Raw genomic sequence first — 17,575 nt, forward strand, 5'->3', positions numbered from 1 at the left:
AATTTAATATACATCCATGTCTTTCTTGTTCCACTAGCAAGGCAAGGACAAAATTCTCACATGTCTATTTCGTTATTACAACCTTCTTTCTTTATATCAAAGACAAGAAGCTACGCGAAAATCATTTTTGGATCTCGGTTATTATTAACAGCCATGGCTATTTATTCAAGTCTTCGGGTAGCACCACCAAAGCGCTAGCAGATTTCCTTACCGCACATCCGTTCCGGATTCTAATTTGAATGATGATCTCCCGGATGAACCAGTCTTCCACATTTTTACTTTTCCCGGACATCCCCGTGATAGATGGGAAATGTACTTCGACGGTGCAACGCGTACCAATTCCAATGAGGAGTTTACTTCTGGGGTCGGTATTATTATATTCATAACCCCGGAAGGGCACATGATACCACACTCCTTCTCATTAACTGAGTCGTGCTCCAACAACGTAGCCGAATATAAGGCGTTATGGGTATGGAGATGGCTCACGAAATCGAAATCGATCATCTTGAGGTTTGCGGTCATCGTAACCCAGATGAACGGCAAGTATGCAGTTAAGAAACAAATATCCTCCCCTACCATAACTCGTCGCCTCGCAAGGAACTTCAGATATTTTCAACATCGAACATATTCCTCGCGGACGAAAATGCCCGAGCAGATGCATTAGCAGGCCTAGCAGCCTCAATGTCCCTCCCAGACGGAGAAAGCCTGAACGTGGTACTTTGTGAAAGAAAGATTCTGCCACCACTAAACACGCACCGCAGCACCAAGTTTGGACAAATCGATTGACGGTGAATGAGGTTGTAGTTGGTGATTAGTGTGATTCATTCATCGACTACATCCTATTTTTGTTTTGATCCAACCTGAAGATCCAAAAGAAAGAGAAAGTGTCCGACGAAGGGCCCCTAGGTTTCATTACGATGTTAAGACAAAGACATTGTATAGGAAATCTTATGACGGCATCATGTTTATCAGACAAAGAAGCTGAACAAGTTCTACACGATATGCATAGCGGTACTTGTGGAGCCCATCAACCCGGTCCAAAGTTGCACTTTAGTATTAAACGAATGGGTTACTACTTACTGGACTGGCCAACTATGATAAGGGATGCAATGGAGTTTAGTTCGCAAGACGCTGTCAAGCTTGCCAATTTCATACTAACTTCATCCACCAAGCACCTGAACCGCTACACCCAACGGTAGCATTAAAGCCTTTGTCTTTTGCCTGGTATATAATAATGCTATCCCTAATTAATAAGAGTTTTCCATTCTTTTTTTTCTCTTGGTATCCACTATCGTGACTCCTAGGGCCCTGAGCTTGTTGAGCCCTTCCTGCGTGGAATCTTGGTAGCCTCCAACTCCTCATAGTATCCAAAACATTGGTAAAAACAGCAGACCCAGCGGGTGGAGTCGTTAGCGCAACGAGCCAATAGCGAGTGGAGTGCATAAGCCCCGATAAGCTATAAGGGAAGGGCGAGCCAGCTTTGAACAGCCAGCCTTCAATCCACAATTGAGTGTCTCAATTTTCAATAGCAAGACTGATTTAACAGCTGCAAGATCAGAAATAAGCCATCCAACTTGTCTTATGACCAAGAGCTAACTGAAATCCCCTAACCTAAGGAAAGCCCCTGTGCGATTTCTCAATCTTCCTCCTGCCCCGGCAGGTCCTGGGTTCCCCCTTTAAGATAAGAGCCATCGGAGCAACATCCAGCTGGGGACCACTGGAGTTTTCTTTCTGGTCTTCCAGACTTGCTTTCATCAACGATGTTGGTGTTGGGGCGAAGGGGAATGCTAAGAATGGAATTGCCAGATTTTCGAGAAGAAGAGCTCTAGTCTAGCTGCTCTGGAGTCTTTCTTTTGTTCCTAAATTAATTCGGTTTATTGCTAACCAGATTCCCCATGCTATATGCGGCGACAATGCAATTCTCCAGAGAGTGAGTTGCTTATCATAATGCCCGCCCTTAGTAGGATTTCCAGTAGTCGGTTTTAGGTTGAGGTGCGAATAGTAGCATAGTTGCTTAGTCACCTTCCTCTTACGTATTACTATCTAGCTCTAGCTAGGGGCTTTTAAGCTGGTGTCTTTACATATGTCATTAGCAAGCAAGGTGTAAGCTACTCTGCTGCTCGCTTCGTAAAGCTCCGCTCGTAGCTTTTCATCCTTGAGTATCTTGCTGCTTCTTCCGCTTCTGTCTTTGAATCTGCTTATGAGACTTCCATGTTACCGTACTTCGGATTCCGGATTGGCATCAAGAGTAGCAGTGGCTGATGAAAAACGTGATCTTGCAGGGAGTGCGAACTCGTATCGTAGCTAACGTCGTTGGTTGTCTAAATCTCTCCCCCAAAAACTGCATGAAATTTATTTAGCCCTTACTTATATTATACATCTTTTCATTCTTCAGAGCCTACTCTTGCTGGAGTTGTGGCTGGGTCAGATTCAATAACCTCTGCTAATCTCCGAGCAGCCTTTCCTTCGGCTTGTAGCAAACGCTCTCAGAGGCCATTATTTGAATTTGATCGGTTAAAAGCCTGTTTCGGCTATTTTATGTCTCGAATGGAAAAAGACCTATTAGAGCCGTTTCCGGGCCTGACTTCTTAGTCGGATTTTTGAGAAAAGGTGGGGTTTTCCCTGAGTCGACCGGCGGGCCCTTCCCTTCTCCTAACTCTCTCCATTCATTGAGCTACCTTCGGTTTCCTTAAGGTGCTCGCTCTTCCTTACTGGATAATGATTGGCTACCTAAGGGGCCTTTACAGCTTGAGTCGGTCGGTCCGGCAGCTCGGAAGGCGGGGCATGTTTTGGAGGCCTTCTCTTTCTGGGGAATGGGGAAAGGCAACTCGTTTCGTCAACTGTGAAGGCGAGGTCGGCCTATCTGAAAAGCGAACTGTAGCCAGTGACGGGAAGTCCGAGCGAGGAAAGAAAAATGAAAGACTCCTATTGCTTGCTGGAAGCAGCCGCTGGCGGGAAGCAGTAGTAGCCCTGAGCAGTCAGAGATTGAACTGCGGTAAAGAAAGGAGGCCGGTAGGAAGCAGCTGTCAGAGAGTAGCCAGAGCAGTCAGAAGTAGTGGGAAGAGCAGCTTTTAAAGATATAGGGTCCGTTCTTCTCTTTGACTGAAACCATAGATAAGAAATTTTTTTGTTTATAGTCTGTCGTAATACTGAAACTAGGGAAGAGCAGCAGTCAGAATACGTTGCAGTGCTCTCGCATGAGTAGGTTAGGGCATGCTAGGATCATTAAACCAAGTTGAACTACCCAAGTGCACTTCTTGTGTAGATGGTAAGCTAGTTAGAAAACCCTTTCCGAAAGCTAACAGATCAGGTGGTTGGTTTACTTGAGATTATCCACTCTGAGATTTGTGGTCCATTGAATGTGCGGGCTCGTGAAGGGAAGACTATCTAATTCTCCGGAAAGAATGAGTTGAAACCCCCTAATTGTTTCTGCGAGACCAACATATTTCCCTGGAGAACCCGTAAATACTTCTGCCACGAAGAAGGGTTGTGATAAGAAACGCTCAATTTTTCGTGCTCTTGCTACAGTTAAACGATCTTCTTCGGATAATTCGTCCAACCCAAGGATAGCTATAATGTCCTGAAGTTCTTTGTAACGTTGTGAAGTTTGCTTAACTTTTTGCTTGCGCAGTTTCATAATGTTCCTCGCCAACGATGCCAGGCTGTAACATAGTTGACGTTGAATCTAAAGGATCTACCGCTGGATAAATACCTTTGGCAGCTAATCCTCTTGATAGTACGGTAGTAGCATCTAAATGTGCAAATGTCGTGGCAGGAGCAGGGTCGGTCAAATCGTCCGCAGGTACATAAACTGCTTGGATCGAAGTTATAGATCCCTCTTTGGTAGAAGTAATTCTTTCTTGCAAAGAACCCATTTCTGTACTAAGGGTGGGTTGATAACCCACTTCTCCCCAATAAGGCGGATACTTCGATCCTGCTTGGACGAAACGAAAAATATTGTCGATGAATAGAAGCACGTCTTGTCTTGTTCATTAACATCCCGGAAATATTCCGCCATGGTTAGGGCAGTCAAACCAACTCTCATACGAGCTCCCGGTGGTTCATTCATTTGACCATAGACTAGAGCCACTTTTGATTCTGCAATATTTTTTTTTCATTAATCACTCCGGATTCTTTCATTTCCATGTAGAGATCATTTCCTTCATAAGTACGTTTGCCTACTCCGTGAAATACAGTGCACCCCCATGAGCCTTGGCAATGTAGCTGATCAATTCCATGATGAGGACTGTTTTACCCACCCCAGCTCCCCAAAATAGCCCGATTTTTGCCCCACGATGATAAGGAGCTAAATGATCCACTACTTTCATCACCAGCAACATAATAATTCTTTCTCTCGCTCTTTCTTTGAGCAGGCTGGTTATCATTTAGGACCTGCTCAATCAATGTAGGAAATGGAGGAACAAAGTCTTGATATGTCATATGATGTTCATTAGCTTGTGAGGATAGCTTAGACTCACGAGAATAGTATGGAACTCCATCAAAACATGTAATATCATGTGAAATGTAGTGTTTTCGATGTTTGGGATCATAACACTTGTCTCCCTTTTCTTTATTTATGAGCAGAATATCCAAGAAAAATTCATCTGACAGATCGAGTGATAAGTGCTTGTGCGATATGGATGCAAAGCGTTCATTCCTTATGTTGAGTGACAAGATCCCCTTGCTTATATCCCGCAAGTGCACGTGCTTGTCGAAGTAATAATCCCGGGTGAGCGGGTTCGAATCCACAGGAAGTAGGGAATGAAAATACTTAATTTGATTCTTAGCTATGTAGAATATCAATAGTGATAAGTGTGAAATTGATTCAATTCTCAACAATAAAAACAACAAGTGAAAGAGCAAAAAGTAAGAAGAGGGTAAGGCAATCGATAAAGAATGGGGTACTCGGATAATGCTTCACCTAGGATGATCGCTTCAAGTGCAAGAACTCTCTATTATGCTTCCTAATCAATGCAATGGTGAGTCGTGGAAATCCTTACATACATAGTCCCAAATCTAAGGTCAACTATGCCTAACTCTATACATGTCCCGGAGGAGAAATCGAACAATCTCAACACCTCACACTCGCATAGAGTTGCAATGAGCTCTAGGGTTTCCAAGTGATAAATCTCTTCCTAAATATAGACCTACCCCTTTGGTCCAGATGGAAGGTCCCTAGCCATAATTAAGCCCTAGATACTAAGATCCTCTCAACGCTTCACTCCATTACACGCGAACTAGGCCCCAATGAGAGGTTCATCCCTTAGACCATTCACTCCATTATGGTCGCAAAGAACTCGAGGAACGGAGGTAGAATCTATCACGCCGGAGGGAAAGGGGACGCTCCCTGCACCTCTCGACTCACCCTCTCAACCTTCTCCAACCTAGCTTTGTCTAACGCTAGTGGTGTGTCACTCACTCACAGGGTTACCAACAGGGAACTCTCAACCCTACTGTCACTCTAGGGGAAATGTTCATACAATCAAGCATTCAAGGTTGGAACTCACAATAAACATCAATTTATTGAAAAGCATAATAAAGAGGTTAAAAGAAACAAATACATCCTAGCGGGTTTAGCTCTCCATGGAGCTTAGTACAATCAAAGAAATCGAATGTAAAAGCAATGAATCCATAAAGAAACCCCCTTGATGATCGTGTCGATGGTCTTCGTGGAGAGTCCCTCTACTAGTCTTCCAAAGATTCCTTCGTCCAGGGTATAGGATACGCCTCGATCGAAGCTCCCTACCAACCTTCTTCCTAATGGAATCACGATGTCGGAGCCGTAGAACTTCCCCAAAACCTTGGCCAATACCCCTCGAAACCCTAGCCAAGTCCTCTCACAAGTTGGGGAAAAAGATGGAGAAAAGAATCGTCGAAATCGGGGCTGAAATCGGCTTTTAAATAGGGAGTCGCAATCGGGCGACTCCACGGGAGTGTACGGAACACGCTCTGTCTTGGATTTCCACACGGTCGTGGATAATTTCCCACGCCCATGTGGATTCTCCGCTTTCTGCGATTTTTCGGCTAGCTGTGAACGATAACTACCACGGTGATTTTCTCACGATTCACTGCTGCAGTACTATGCCAAAAAAATACTCCCGAATCCACTTTTCATCGAGGTAACATAAAGCGGGCTCACGTTTATGCTCTGTGGATCGCTTTAGCTTCTTCAATGAGCGGATAAGATGATGGAGATCTTGTTCTATGTGCATAAGTCGGAATGCTTGAGTGTGGTCGTCCTTGTGCCCCTACAAATGGTTGTGTAAACTCAAATACGGGGAGGTTGGCACACACTCTAGCATCTCGCACCCGACTTATATCTTCGCGTTTGAACTTTAGCAAGATTTCGTCCAAAAATCGAGTGCATTGTGATCCACATTGGCTTCTTTCCTTCATAATTAGTGTAAAAACCCGAGGAAAGTAATGCTCAACATAAGGAAATAATGCTTCGCATTCATATCGCACAAGCACTTATCATTGAGCATTACTTTTCTCAGGTTTTTACACTAATATATGTGTTTTTATGTTACTTTCGTGCGGGTAGGGTTGTGAGGGCCAAGTATGAAGGAAAGAAGCCAATGTGGATTACAATGCACCAATTTTGGAGGAAATCTTGCTAAGGTTCAAACGTGAAAACATAGGTCGATGTGAGATGCTAGAGTGTTTGCCAACCTCCTCGTATTCGAGTTGGTACATCCATTTGGAGAGGCACAAAGGCAGTCACACTCGAGCATTCCGACTTATGCACATAGAACAAGAGCTTCACCAATGTGCCTATCATTGAAGATGCAAGTGATCCACGATGTGAACGTAGTGCCCGCTTACGTTACTCGATGAAAGTATGGATTCGGGAAGCTATTCGAGCCGGATATTGTAGCGAGCACTACGGAAACACGAGTGAAAGCACTGTAGCAGACCTGCTCACGCCGGCCGAGAAACAGGAGTTCAAAGTATCCACAGCGGCATGTGGAAATTTCCCCAGGCGTGTGAATCATCCACGCCCGTGTAGTCGCCCGATTCGACCCTATTTAAAAAGTCGAATCAGCCCGATTTTAGTATTCTTTTCTCCATCTTTTTCCCCAACTTGAGAGAGGGCTTCGGCTAGGGTTTCAAGGGGTATTGGCCAAGGTTTTGGAGAGGTTCTACGGCTCCAATATCGCCATTCCTTAGGAAGAAAATTGGTAGGGGAGTTTCCGTCGAGGCGTATCCTATACCGGACGAGGGAATCCTTGGACGATGAGTAGAGGACTTTCCACAAGACCATCGACATGACCATCGAGAGGGTTTCTCTGTGGATTCATTACTTTTACGTTCTATTTCTTTGATTGTACTTAGCTCCATGGAGAGCTGAACCCCTAGTGGGTACTCGGTATTGTGAACCCTAGGATGTATTTGTTTCTTTTGAACCTCTTTATTATACTTTCAATAAATTGATGTTTATTGTGAGTTCCAACCTTGAATGCTTGATTGAGTTCCCCTAGAGTGACACTAGGGTTGAGAGTTCTTGTTGGTAACCTTGTGAGTGAGTGACACACCACGAGCGTTAGACAAAAAGCTAGGTTGGAGAGGGTTGAGAGGGTGAGTCGAGAGGTGCAGGAACGTCCTCTTTCCCCTCCGGCGTGATAGATTCTACCTCCGTTCCTCGAGTTCTTTGCGGCCATAATAGAGTGAATGGTCTAAGGGATGAACTTCCGCTGGGGGCTTAGTTGCGTGTGCAACGGAGTGAAGCGTTGAGGTGATCTTAGTATCTAGGGCTCAATTGTGGTTAGGGGACCTTCGACCGGACCAAAGGGTTAGGTCTATTATAAGGAAGAGATTTATCACTTGGGATCCCTAGAGCTCATTGCAACTCTATCGAGAGTCGAGGTGTTGAGATTGTTCGATTTCTCCTCGGGACATGTATAGAGTTAGCCATAGTTGACCTTGGATTTGGGACTATGTAATTAAGGATTTCCACGACTCACCATTGCATTGATTAGGAAGCATAATAGAGGGTTCTTGCACTTGAAACAATTATCCTAGGCGGAGCATTATCCGGGTACCCTATCTTTATCGATTGCCTTTACCCCCTTCTTTACTTTTTGCTCTCTTACTTGTTACTTTTTATCGTTGATAATTAAATCATTATCACACTCATCATCATTGATCTTTTACATAGCTAAGAATCGAATTAAGTATTTTTATTCCCTACTCCCTGTGGATTCGATACCCGCTCACCCAGGATTATTACTTCGACAAACCCGTGCACTTGCGGGATATACGCAAGGGGACCTTGTCATCAAGCATTCAACTTATCTCTGTTCTTTTCAGGCAGATGTACATAGCATACACAACCAAAGACACGAAGAAGTGGGATACATGGATGTTTTCTTTTCTTTTTCAGAGAACTTACATTTCAAAGAACATGTGTGGGAAATCGATTAATCAATTAGCATGCAGTTAAAACAGCATCACCCCAAAAAACTTTAGGAACCAAAGCATCTATCAAAAGATACCTAGTCACTTGAAGAAGATGCCTATTTTTCCGTTCAACAACACCAGGACAATCAACACAAGTAGTATGGTGTGCAATACCATTCTCTTGAGGGTATTGTCTTATTTCTTGGTTTACATACTCAGTCCCATTATCAGTGTGAAGGACCTTAATTTTGGCATCAAATTGGGTTTCAATCATCTTGTGAAATTGTTGATGGAGCCTCATCCTTGGTTTTCATGAGATACAACCATGTTACTCTTGAACAATCATCAATGAAAAGAATATAATATCGATAACCAAACAAAGAGGTAGTAGGTGATGGGCGCCATACGAGTAGAGGATCGGCACCTGATCAGGAGGTCCTTTGCCTCATCTTCCCTGCTGCAATCCATCTCTCTAAGTTGAGGGCTTCTTGCCATTGGGATTCGTGAAAACAGAAAGAGAACTGACTCATAAGATCATTTATTGAGATAAAAGCTTCTCCTTTCCTTCCTTCTTAGCTCTACGTGAGAAATAGAAAAACAAGCTCCGACTCCCGAGTGATTGAACTCAAAATCATTTTCTCAGTAAGTTTCTTTGGTCCACGCCAATGAAAGAGACAGAAGAAGATGCAACTAGCCCTTAGAGTTCGGTGACAGGATAAACTACATACCCAGAAATCTTATAGTTCTACTTTGCATGAGCTGAGACAGTGTAGATAGATCCGGATAAGGAAAAGATCACATTCCTACTACTATAACTAAGAATGGTAATTACCTTAAAGAGAGAAACAAACTAAAAGAAAGGCATACAAGAGCTCTTAGTACACGAATGCCCATTAGTAATTAGTCTTATAGCACCAGCGCTTATGGGCGGTAGATACATAAAGTATGTCACTTCCTTGGCAAATTCAAACTCATGCCTTTCCTTAATCAATTACATGTTCCCTTCTCTTACTATAGAGTTTAGGCCAAGACTAGAGGTAAAGTTCTAAATTCACTTCCTTCCCAGTCTGTCCTTCGTCATTGTTGGTTTGCTTTGAATATTGGACCAAGGCTTGATTGACCACTTAATCATCTGAAGGAAAAGCTCTCTATAGAGCAATAGCGCTGTGACAAAAAGAGAAATATCCATTCTGTTATATTATAAGGGGAGCTAGAAGCAGAAACAATTGTGCTACAAGTCTCGTAACATAACTCCAGAGAGGATCCTTCCTTCTATTTTGTTTGTTGGAGGATCGGATTCATTCCATGGAAAGACAGCGAATCATGGGTAAGTACGCATAGCATAATAGGTCGTGTCACTGTCCACATTTATCTCTTTCCCGTTTTTCGATAACAGCTTTTGTGGGACCTTTAGGAGTGAGCCGCAATGCAAATAAGGCTTTTTTGCTTTTTTAGAGTAGTCGAGGTGAAGTTCCAGTTGATAAAATTCATATTCCTATATTATATATATATATATAGGGTCAAGGATGCTTTATTCCACTGAATAGTTTGCTCCCTTTGAAACGGATCCTCTTCCACATGACGATTTCTCACTTGAACCCGAGAGGTCAAGTGCAATCTGAAATCCCGCCTTTAGTCTCTACTTGAAGGGGTAAGCCAATAATAGAGCTTTTCGTGGACTGAAACCATAGATAGTCGTGCAGTCCTACCCAAAGGTGTAATGACTTCCTCTCTGTTGAAAAGACCTTGATAAATAGATTCCTATAGTCTTGCAGCAGGGTGTGGGACTTCACAAAAATCACAGTTTCAAGCCAACCAAAATCCAGTCTTGTTGATCGAACATATGGGGAAAGTGAAGACAGAAAGTCGACCAGAGCAAGCAATAGATCTTTGAGATTCGCTGATTCCCACCTGGTTACTATATGTAATGATCAATCTCCACAAAAGAAAGAAGAGGAACCTCTTTTCCACGAACTCCTACCTTCCAAATAAATACATCCGGAGGCAACCTAAAAAGAAATAGAAGGAAATCTCTCCGGGGTATTTTATTCCTATCCCATCGAAAGAAACTTTTATCGTTAGCTCAGTCCTTTCAATCAAAGCCCAGCACCTTCAGAAAAAGATATAGCCCTAGCGTGCTCGTATTTAATGCTTGCTTGAAAAAGAAATTTTTTAGATATTCTCGAGAAAAGCGATAGGAGAGCGAACTTGCTAGCTTGCCTAAGCGCTTGCTGGATTACCCTTGCTACAGTCTCTTTACCTTTCCTCTAATGAGAATTTTCCACTGCCTTTCTTTATAATGAGGGGGATTCATTCAGCTACAAGGATGGTAGATTGGATCTTCTTCCTCAGAAGACTTGCTGAAGGACATCAGCGCATTACCTCACAGCTTCTTCTTAATCACTTTCTATTGTATCTTAGAGAGTGATAGGCTATATCGAGTCGAGTGAGGAAAGCTAAGAGAAGAATAATATAATAATAAAGAAAGACGTGTGTTTTCAAGTTCAGAAGAAGGGGTACAAAGGCTATCTCCGAGTGAGGAAGTGAATCAGAGAGCAACACAGAATAGGTATAGGTGACCCTTATGAAATAGAAAAAGGAATTCCTTCCCTCAGATCAATAGTATAAGAATTGGCAAGGAATGCGCGGGAAAGATAAAGGTATTATCCCAATAGTCAAAAAGAATCCGAAATGGGACTGGTGAGGGAAAGATCTTACTTCAATCTTTTTCCTCTAACAGAGTGATTCATGGCATAAAGGACAAAATAAGAGCTCTCCCTTATTGTTGGAATGGGATTGATGGGACGAGGAAATAGTTGCCAGCCTGACCGAGGGGCCCCTAGACGCAGTGATTGCCTTTTATCCGTTAAGGCCATCGGGAAAGAGTTGCTTGCCTTTTACCCACCTTCCTAACACGTGGAACCCGCTTGCCCGGTGGATGAGAAAAGCTGACTTTGCCCTCAAAACCCTGATCCGTGTGGAGCGGGAAAGAGGAGATCGGAGTCAAAGGGAAGGATAGCACCAAAGCTAAAGACCTAATTCAAGGCAAGGAGAGCAAACTCCACTTGAGTTACTCATGGTCCGGGTGGTCGAGTATGTCAATTCCGAGGCTAAAAAAACAGGGGGTCATGGGTGGTTTTAGCCTCAAGGAGTGAAAACTTGAACCAAAGCATCCAAAGAATGTTTTTGGACCATGATCGATTCATTCAAAAAAACCTAGATTTGAATATCGGTGGAATTCATCGATCGAAATGCTCGGGGATCACTGTACACATGAGCCCTAGCTTCAGACTCACTAAAGGTCATCTTCGACAATCAAATCAAGTGATCTGTACTTTTTGACAAGTCTCCATTGGGCTAGCATCTTTTCACTTTAGATGTTTTCGTGACTAGTGGAATTTTGAGACTCTTGTTTTGGTTTCCTATTCTTTGGGGAGTTAATTGTCAACTTTTTCTGTAGAATCATATCTTTCTCAAAGCTATCCAACCAAAGTCAGTCAAATGCTTTCCTTCAACCAAGAAGTAGGTGACTTTGCATCCCGGACTCAAAAAGGAGAGAAGACTTATATTCAAAGACAGGCCGCCAAGCTTTTGCTTTTAAAAGTAAAGGGCACGAGACAATGAAGGAGTTGGCATCGACTTTTTGACCAAGCAACCCACGACTAGGTGACACGCATCTGAATATGCGTGTAAACCGCAAGTGCACGGGTGTCGAGTAATAAAAATACCCGGTGAATCGGGTGAGTCGAATCCACAGGGAATAGAGCTACTAGTACTAACTTCTTCACTGCTTTCTAACCTAATGAAAAATGGAAAGGTGTGGTGATCTAATGTGTGAAGAAATGAATACCGGGGACGAATATGTAAGGGTTAAATGGATGGAGATCTCACTCACTAAAAATGGGGTATTCGGGCAATGCTCCCCCTAGGATTCACGTATTAGGTACCGGATAAACAAAGTGTTTCTATGATGAGTAAGTTAAGTTATGGAAATCCAAATATAATCGGATCTGGCCTCCTGATCACTGATACTAGTCCCCTACGAGGTCCCGGTGGATAAATCACTCAATCTCAACACCTCACACCACCTATGACCGCAAAGCACTCTAGGGAATCCAAGAGGTGTATCCGATTCCTAAAGATTGATCCAACCCTAATTTCCGAGTAAAGGATCCTAACCCCCTACAAGGTCCCGCGGAGAAATCTCTCAATCTCACGCCTCACACCAAATATGGTTTCATAGAGCTTAGGGAACGGAGATAGAATACATCAATTGGAGGGGAAAGGGGATGCTCTCTATCTCATGACTCACCTTCTCAACCCTCTTCAATCTTTAGGTTCTAACCCTAATGGAGACCTCTCTCTCACCAAGGTAACAAATCAAGCAAACCAAATAACCAAAAAGATCAATAAGGCAAGCAAGCATTAGACAATCAAGATTAAAAACTTAATCAAACTCGGATTAAATAGAAACACTAAGCAAATCCACAAAAGATGAGAATCCTAGGGTTCACAAGCCCAAATACCCTCTAGGGTTTTTAGCTCTCCATGGAGCAACATACAAAAACACACAATCAATGAATGAAATTACATTAAAACAATAGAAATAAACCCCTTATATATGAACCCGATGGCCTTGATGGAGAGCTTTCGACGTCTTGAAGGACCCACTCGAAGCTAGGTTCACCGGTGGCTTCCTTGATGCTATGACGGAGGAGGAATCGATCAAAGTTGGTACAGTCATGTGGTAGGCTATAAAACTTTTCACAAAACGCAGTCCAAACACACTTCTCTTGAGGCCACATGTCCAGGCACACGTCCATGTGGTAGGCTATAAAACTTTTCTTCATCGACATATCTTTGAGAAGTCTTGCAATCTTCACAAAGAGAAGGAACATGAAGATGTGGCTGCCTTTGTGCCCTTCCAACTAGTGAATTAACTTGCATCTTCTTGGAAGTTGGCACACATCTCCATGTTTATGAACTACTCTCGTGTCTTGGTCCTTGAATTGAACAAGAACTCCCAACATTGTGTCTTTATAGCCTATCTTTTGCTTCCTTTTTACTCTTCAAGGCATTCACAATCTACATTCATAAAAAGAACACCAAATACACAATATGAAACATAAACCATGGTAAAAATGATGCTCAATGCATGTAAAACATATAAAAAAATATGTCTACTCAAGCACTTATCAAACTCCCCTCACTTAAGTCTTTTGCTTGTCCTCAAGAAAAAAATTAAACATTAAACCTATGGAAAGAAAAGAGAAGTGCTTGGCCTTAGGTTCACCAAATGAGTACAAACAACAAACAATTTCCAATTCTTTTTTTTTTCTGATTTTTTTCTGAATTTTTTTCAAATAAAAACTAGCATACTAAAGTCCCAAACATAATGAACTAGAGTCTTCATAGGTCTAATGAGTGAGAAAAAGTGCACAAAGAGCAATCGGACAAAAAAATATTCAAAAACAATTGGATGAAAACTAGAGCATGATAAAATCCATGTTTATAACCTCCAAAAACTAATAATTAAACTCTTAACCTTATGGTGAACCTTCATTGGCAACAAGAGCATGCTCATGAAAACACAAGTAAAAAGTCATGTATAAGGTGAACCCTCCCCGCACTTAAGATGTACATTGTCCTCAATGTACGCATGCAAGGACAATAAAAAAATAATAACAATGGAAGCATAATGTGTGTGGGAATGCAATTAAAAACAATACTTCCCCGAACTCCTCATTAATCGTTTGGTGAAGTCTAACTCATGGGCTTGTTGTATGGGTTGTGAAGCTCACACGACCATGTGACAATATCACATTATCATATCTATGACTAAAAAAACACCATCAACAACACTCTCAAGGCCATCTTGCACGTAGACAAGGGGTTCGAGTGAAGCTCAACAAAATAGAAAAAGATGTACGAGTTCTTATAAGTAAACACATGAAGCATAAACTCGCACAAACAAAAACAAAACACAAAAGTTAACTAAAGTCTAAAAAATATAAAATAAAGAAAAAAACTAAAAAAATTGAAAAACAAAAAGTAAAAGGAAACTGAAGAATCATGAGTGGGGACGCCTCAAGCATCGGCGTTGTCTTCGGTGTTGCGGTGTGCCAAAAGAATGTTCTTATCCAAGCTTAAGCGTATGAAATTAAAGCATTCCGGAACAAGTTTTTTTCGGTCCTTGGTGTCATACACCGCAAATAAAGCTTCAAAAAGAAGTCGAGTTAAGCATGAATTTGGTGAGTCTGAGGGCTCCACGCGGGCGTGGAGGGCAAAGCCAAGCACTTGTATGGCCTTATTGGGTGTGGGGAAGCCACGCGCCCGCGTGGGCGCATTCTGGTCTCGGCCAGGGCCCCACGTGGCGCTGGGGGCCAGCCCGCGTGAGCTTGCCGACCCACGCGGGCTCGTGGAATGGGCGCGCGCCGGCGTCGGCGTGCGGCTCGGCCTTTGTCAACAAGGCCACGCGGTCGCGTGGATGCTCGGGCTACAGCGTCACCAGCCACGCTGGGTGACAAGGTCCCTACGTATATCCCGCAAATGCACGGGTTTGTCGAAGTAATAATCCCGGATGAGCGGGTATCGAATCCACGAGGAGTAGGGAATAAAAAAATACTTAATCCGCTTCTTAGCTATGTGAAAAAAATCAATAGTGATAAGTGTGACAATGATTCAATTCTCAAAAGTAAAATCAACAAGTAAGAGAGCACGAGTAAAGGAGAAGGTAAGGCAATCGATAAAGATGGGGTACTCGGATAATGCTCCGCCTAGGACGATAGCTTCAAGTGCAAGAACCCTCTATTATGCTTCCTAATCAATCAATAGTGAGTCATGGAAATCCTTCATTACATAGTCCCAAATCTAAGGTCAACTATGGCTAACTCTATACATGTCCCGGAGGAGAAATCGAATAATCTCAACACCTCGACTTTTCGGATAGAGTTGCAATGAGCTCTAAGGATTCCAAGTGATAAATCTCTTCCTAATTATAGACCTAACCCTTTGTTCGAGGTGGAAGGTCCCTAACCACGGTTAAGCTCTAGATACTAAGATCACCTCAATGCTTCACTCCGTTGCACTCGCAACTAAGCCCTAGTGGAGGGTCATCCCTTAGACCATTCACTCTATTATAGCCATAAAAGAACTCGAGGAATGGAGGTAGAATCTATCACGTTGGAGGGAAAAATAGGCGCTCCTGCACCTCTCGACTCACCCTCTCAACCCTCTCCAACCTAGCTTTGTCTAACACTCGTGGTGTGTCACTCGAGTCACAAGGTTACCAACAAGAACTCTCAACCCTAGTGTCACTCTAGGGAAATGTTCATACAATCAAGCATTCAAGGTTGTAACTCACAATAAACATCAATTAATTGAAAGCATAAGCTCAAGTTCTGGTGGTCCAACAATTGATGGGCGCAAGCTGCCATCCTTCAATCTATTAATCTCCTCGAAATCATTTGCCTCATGTTCATAGTTATTCTCCTCTTCTTCCACCTGGGTGCCCTATTTCTTTACAATGCAGCGGATATCAGCGTGTCCATTCCACATAGTTCTGCTTTTGAAATAGCAACTCCCACTGAAAAGAGTTCTTGTCATTGATCTTAATAGGAAGAATCAAACTGAGCAATGATTCTTTCTACACTTTCCTCCAACTGATCACTCATTGACAAAGACATTGATCTCTCAAACTGCTTTATCAGATTATCTAATTCACAGTTTTGCCCTTGAATCCTGGCGATGTACTCTTCAACTGATTCTTCTACTAGCTGTTGAGTTGTATACTGCTCATTATGAGAATAACACAGTATGTCGTGCAATGCAACTGTTTGAACTTTCTACTCCATGTTTTCAACCATTCTCATGATAGTGTCAAATGACTCAAACATGTTAATCATTTTATGCAATCAAAAAGAAATTAGGAAAAGTCAGAAAAATGATAAAATAAGAAGATATGAGATAGAATGTATAGTGAAATAGCTAAGAAAACAAAGTGCAAAGTATCTCTAAACGCCTACTACCCGGCAACGGCGCCAAAAACTTGACAAGATCCCCTTGCGTATATCCCGCAAGTGCACGGGTTTGTTGAAGTAATAATCCCGGATGAGCGGGTATCGAATCCATAGGGAGTAGGGATTAAAAACACTTAATCCGCTTCTTAGCTATGTGAAAGATCAGTAGTGATAAGTGTGACAATGATTCAATTCTCAAAAGTAAAAACAACAAGTAAGAGAGCACGAGTAAAGGAGGAGGTAAGGCAATCGATAAAGATGGGGTACTCGGATAATGCTCCACCTAGGACAATTATTTTAAGTGCAAGAATCCTCTATTATGCTTCCTAATCAATGCAATGGTGAGTCGTGAAAAATCCTTAAATACATAGTCCCAAATCTAAGGTCAACTATGCCTAACACTATACATGTCCCGGAGGAGAGATTAGATAACCTCTCAACCTCGCACTTTTCGAATAGAGTTGCAATGAGCTCTAGGGATTCCAAGTGATAAATCTCTTCCTAATTATAGACCTAACCCTTTGGGTCCGGTGGAAGGTCCCTAACCACGATTAAGCCCTAGATACTAAGATCACCTCAACGCTTCACTCCATTGCACGCGCAACTAAGTCCCAGCGGAGGGTCATCCCTTAGACCATTCACTCTATTATGGCCACAAAGAACTCAAGGAACGGAGGTAGAATCTATCACGCTAAAGCGGAAAGGGGATGCTCGTGTACCTCTCGACTCACCCTCTCAACCCTCTCCAACCTAGCTTTGTCCTAGCGCTCGTGGTGTGTCACTCACTCACAAGGTTACCAACAAGAACTCTCAACCCTAGTCTCACTCTAGGGGGAAATGTTCATACAATCAAGCATTCAAGGTTGGAACTCATAACAAACATCAATTAATTGAAAGCTTAATAAAGAGATTCAATGAAACAAATACATCCTAGGGTTCACAAATACTCAAGTACCCACTAGGGGTTTTAGCTCTCCATGGAGCTAAGTACAATCAAAGAAATAGAATGTAAAAAGCAATAAATCCATAGAGAAACCCCCATCGATAGTCGTGTCGATGGTCTTGTGGAAAAGTCCTCTACTCGTCGTCTAAGGATTCCCTTGTCCGATATAAGATGCGCCTCGACGAAGCTCCCCTACCAACCTTCTTCCTAAGGA

The 17,575-nt window shown here is 42.7% G+C and overlaps 1 pseudogene; it reads right to left on the bottom strand.

Moving 5' to 3' along the window:
• Positions 1-3,121: 3,121 nt before the first annotated feature.
• LOC120268547 lies at positions 3,122-4,385 on the bottom strand (annotated as a pseudogene).
• Positions 4,386-17,575: the final 13,190 nt, after the last annotated feature.

The sequence above is a fragment of the Dioscorea cayenensis genome, chromosome 9 (assembly GCF_009730915.1).
Source record: "Dioscorea cayenensis subsp. rotundata cultivar TDr96_F1 chromosome 9, TDr96_F1_v2_PseudoChromosome.rev07_lg8_w22 25.fasta, whole genome shotgun sequence".
Classification (NCBI taxonomy): Eukaryota; Viridiplantae; Streptophyta; class Magnoliopsida; order Dioscoreales; family Dioscoreaceae; genus Dioscorea; species Dioscorea cayenensis.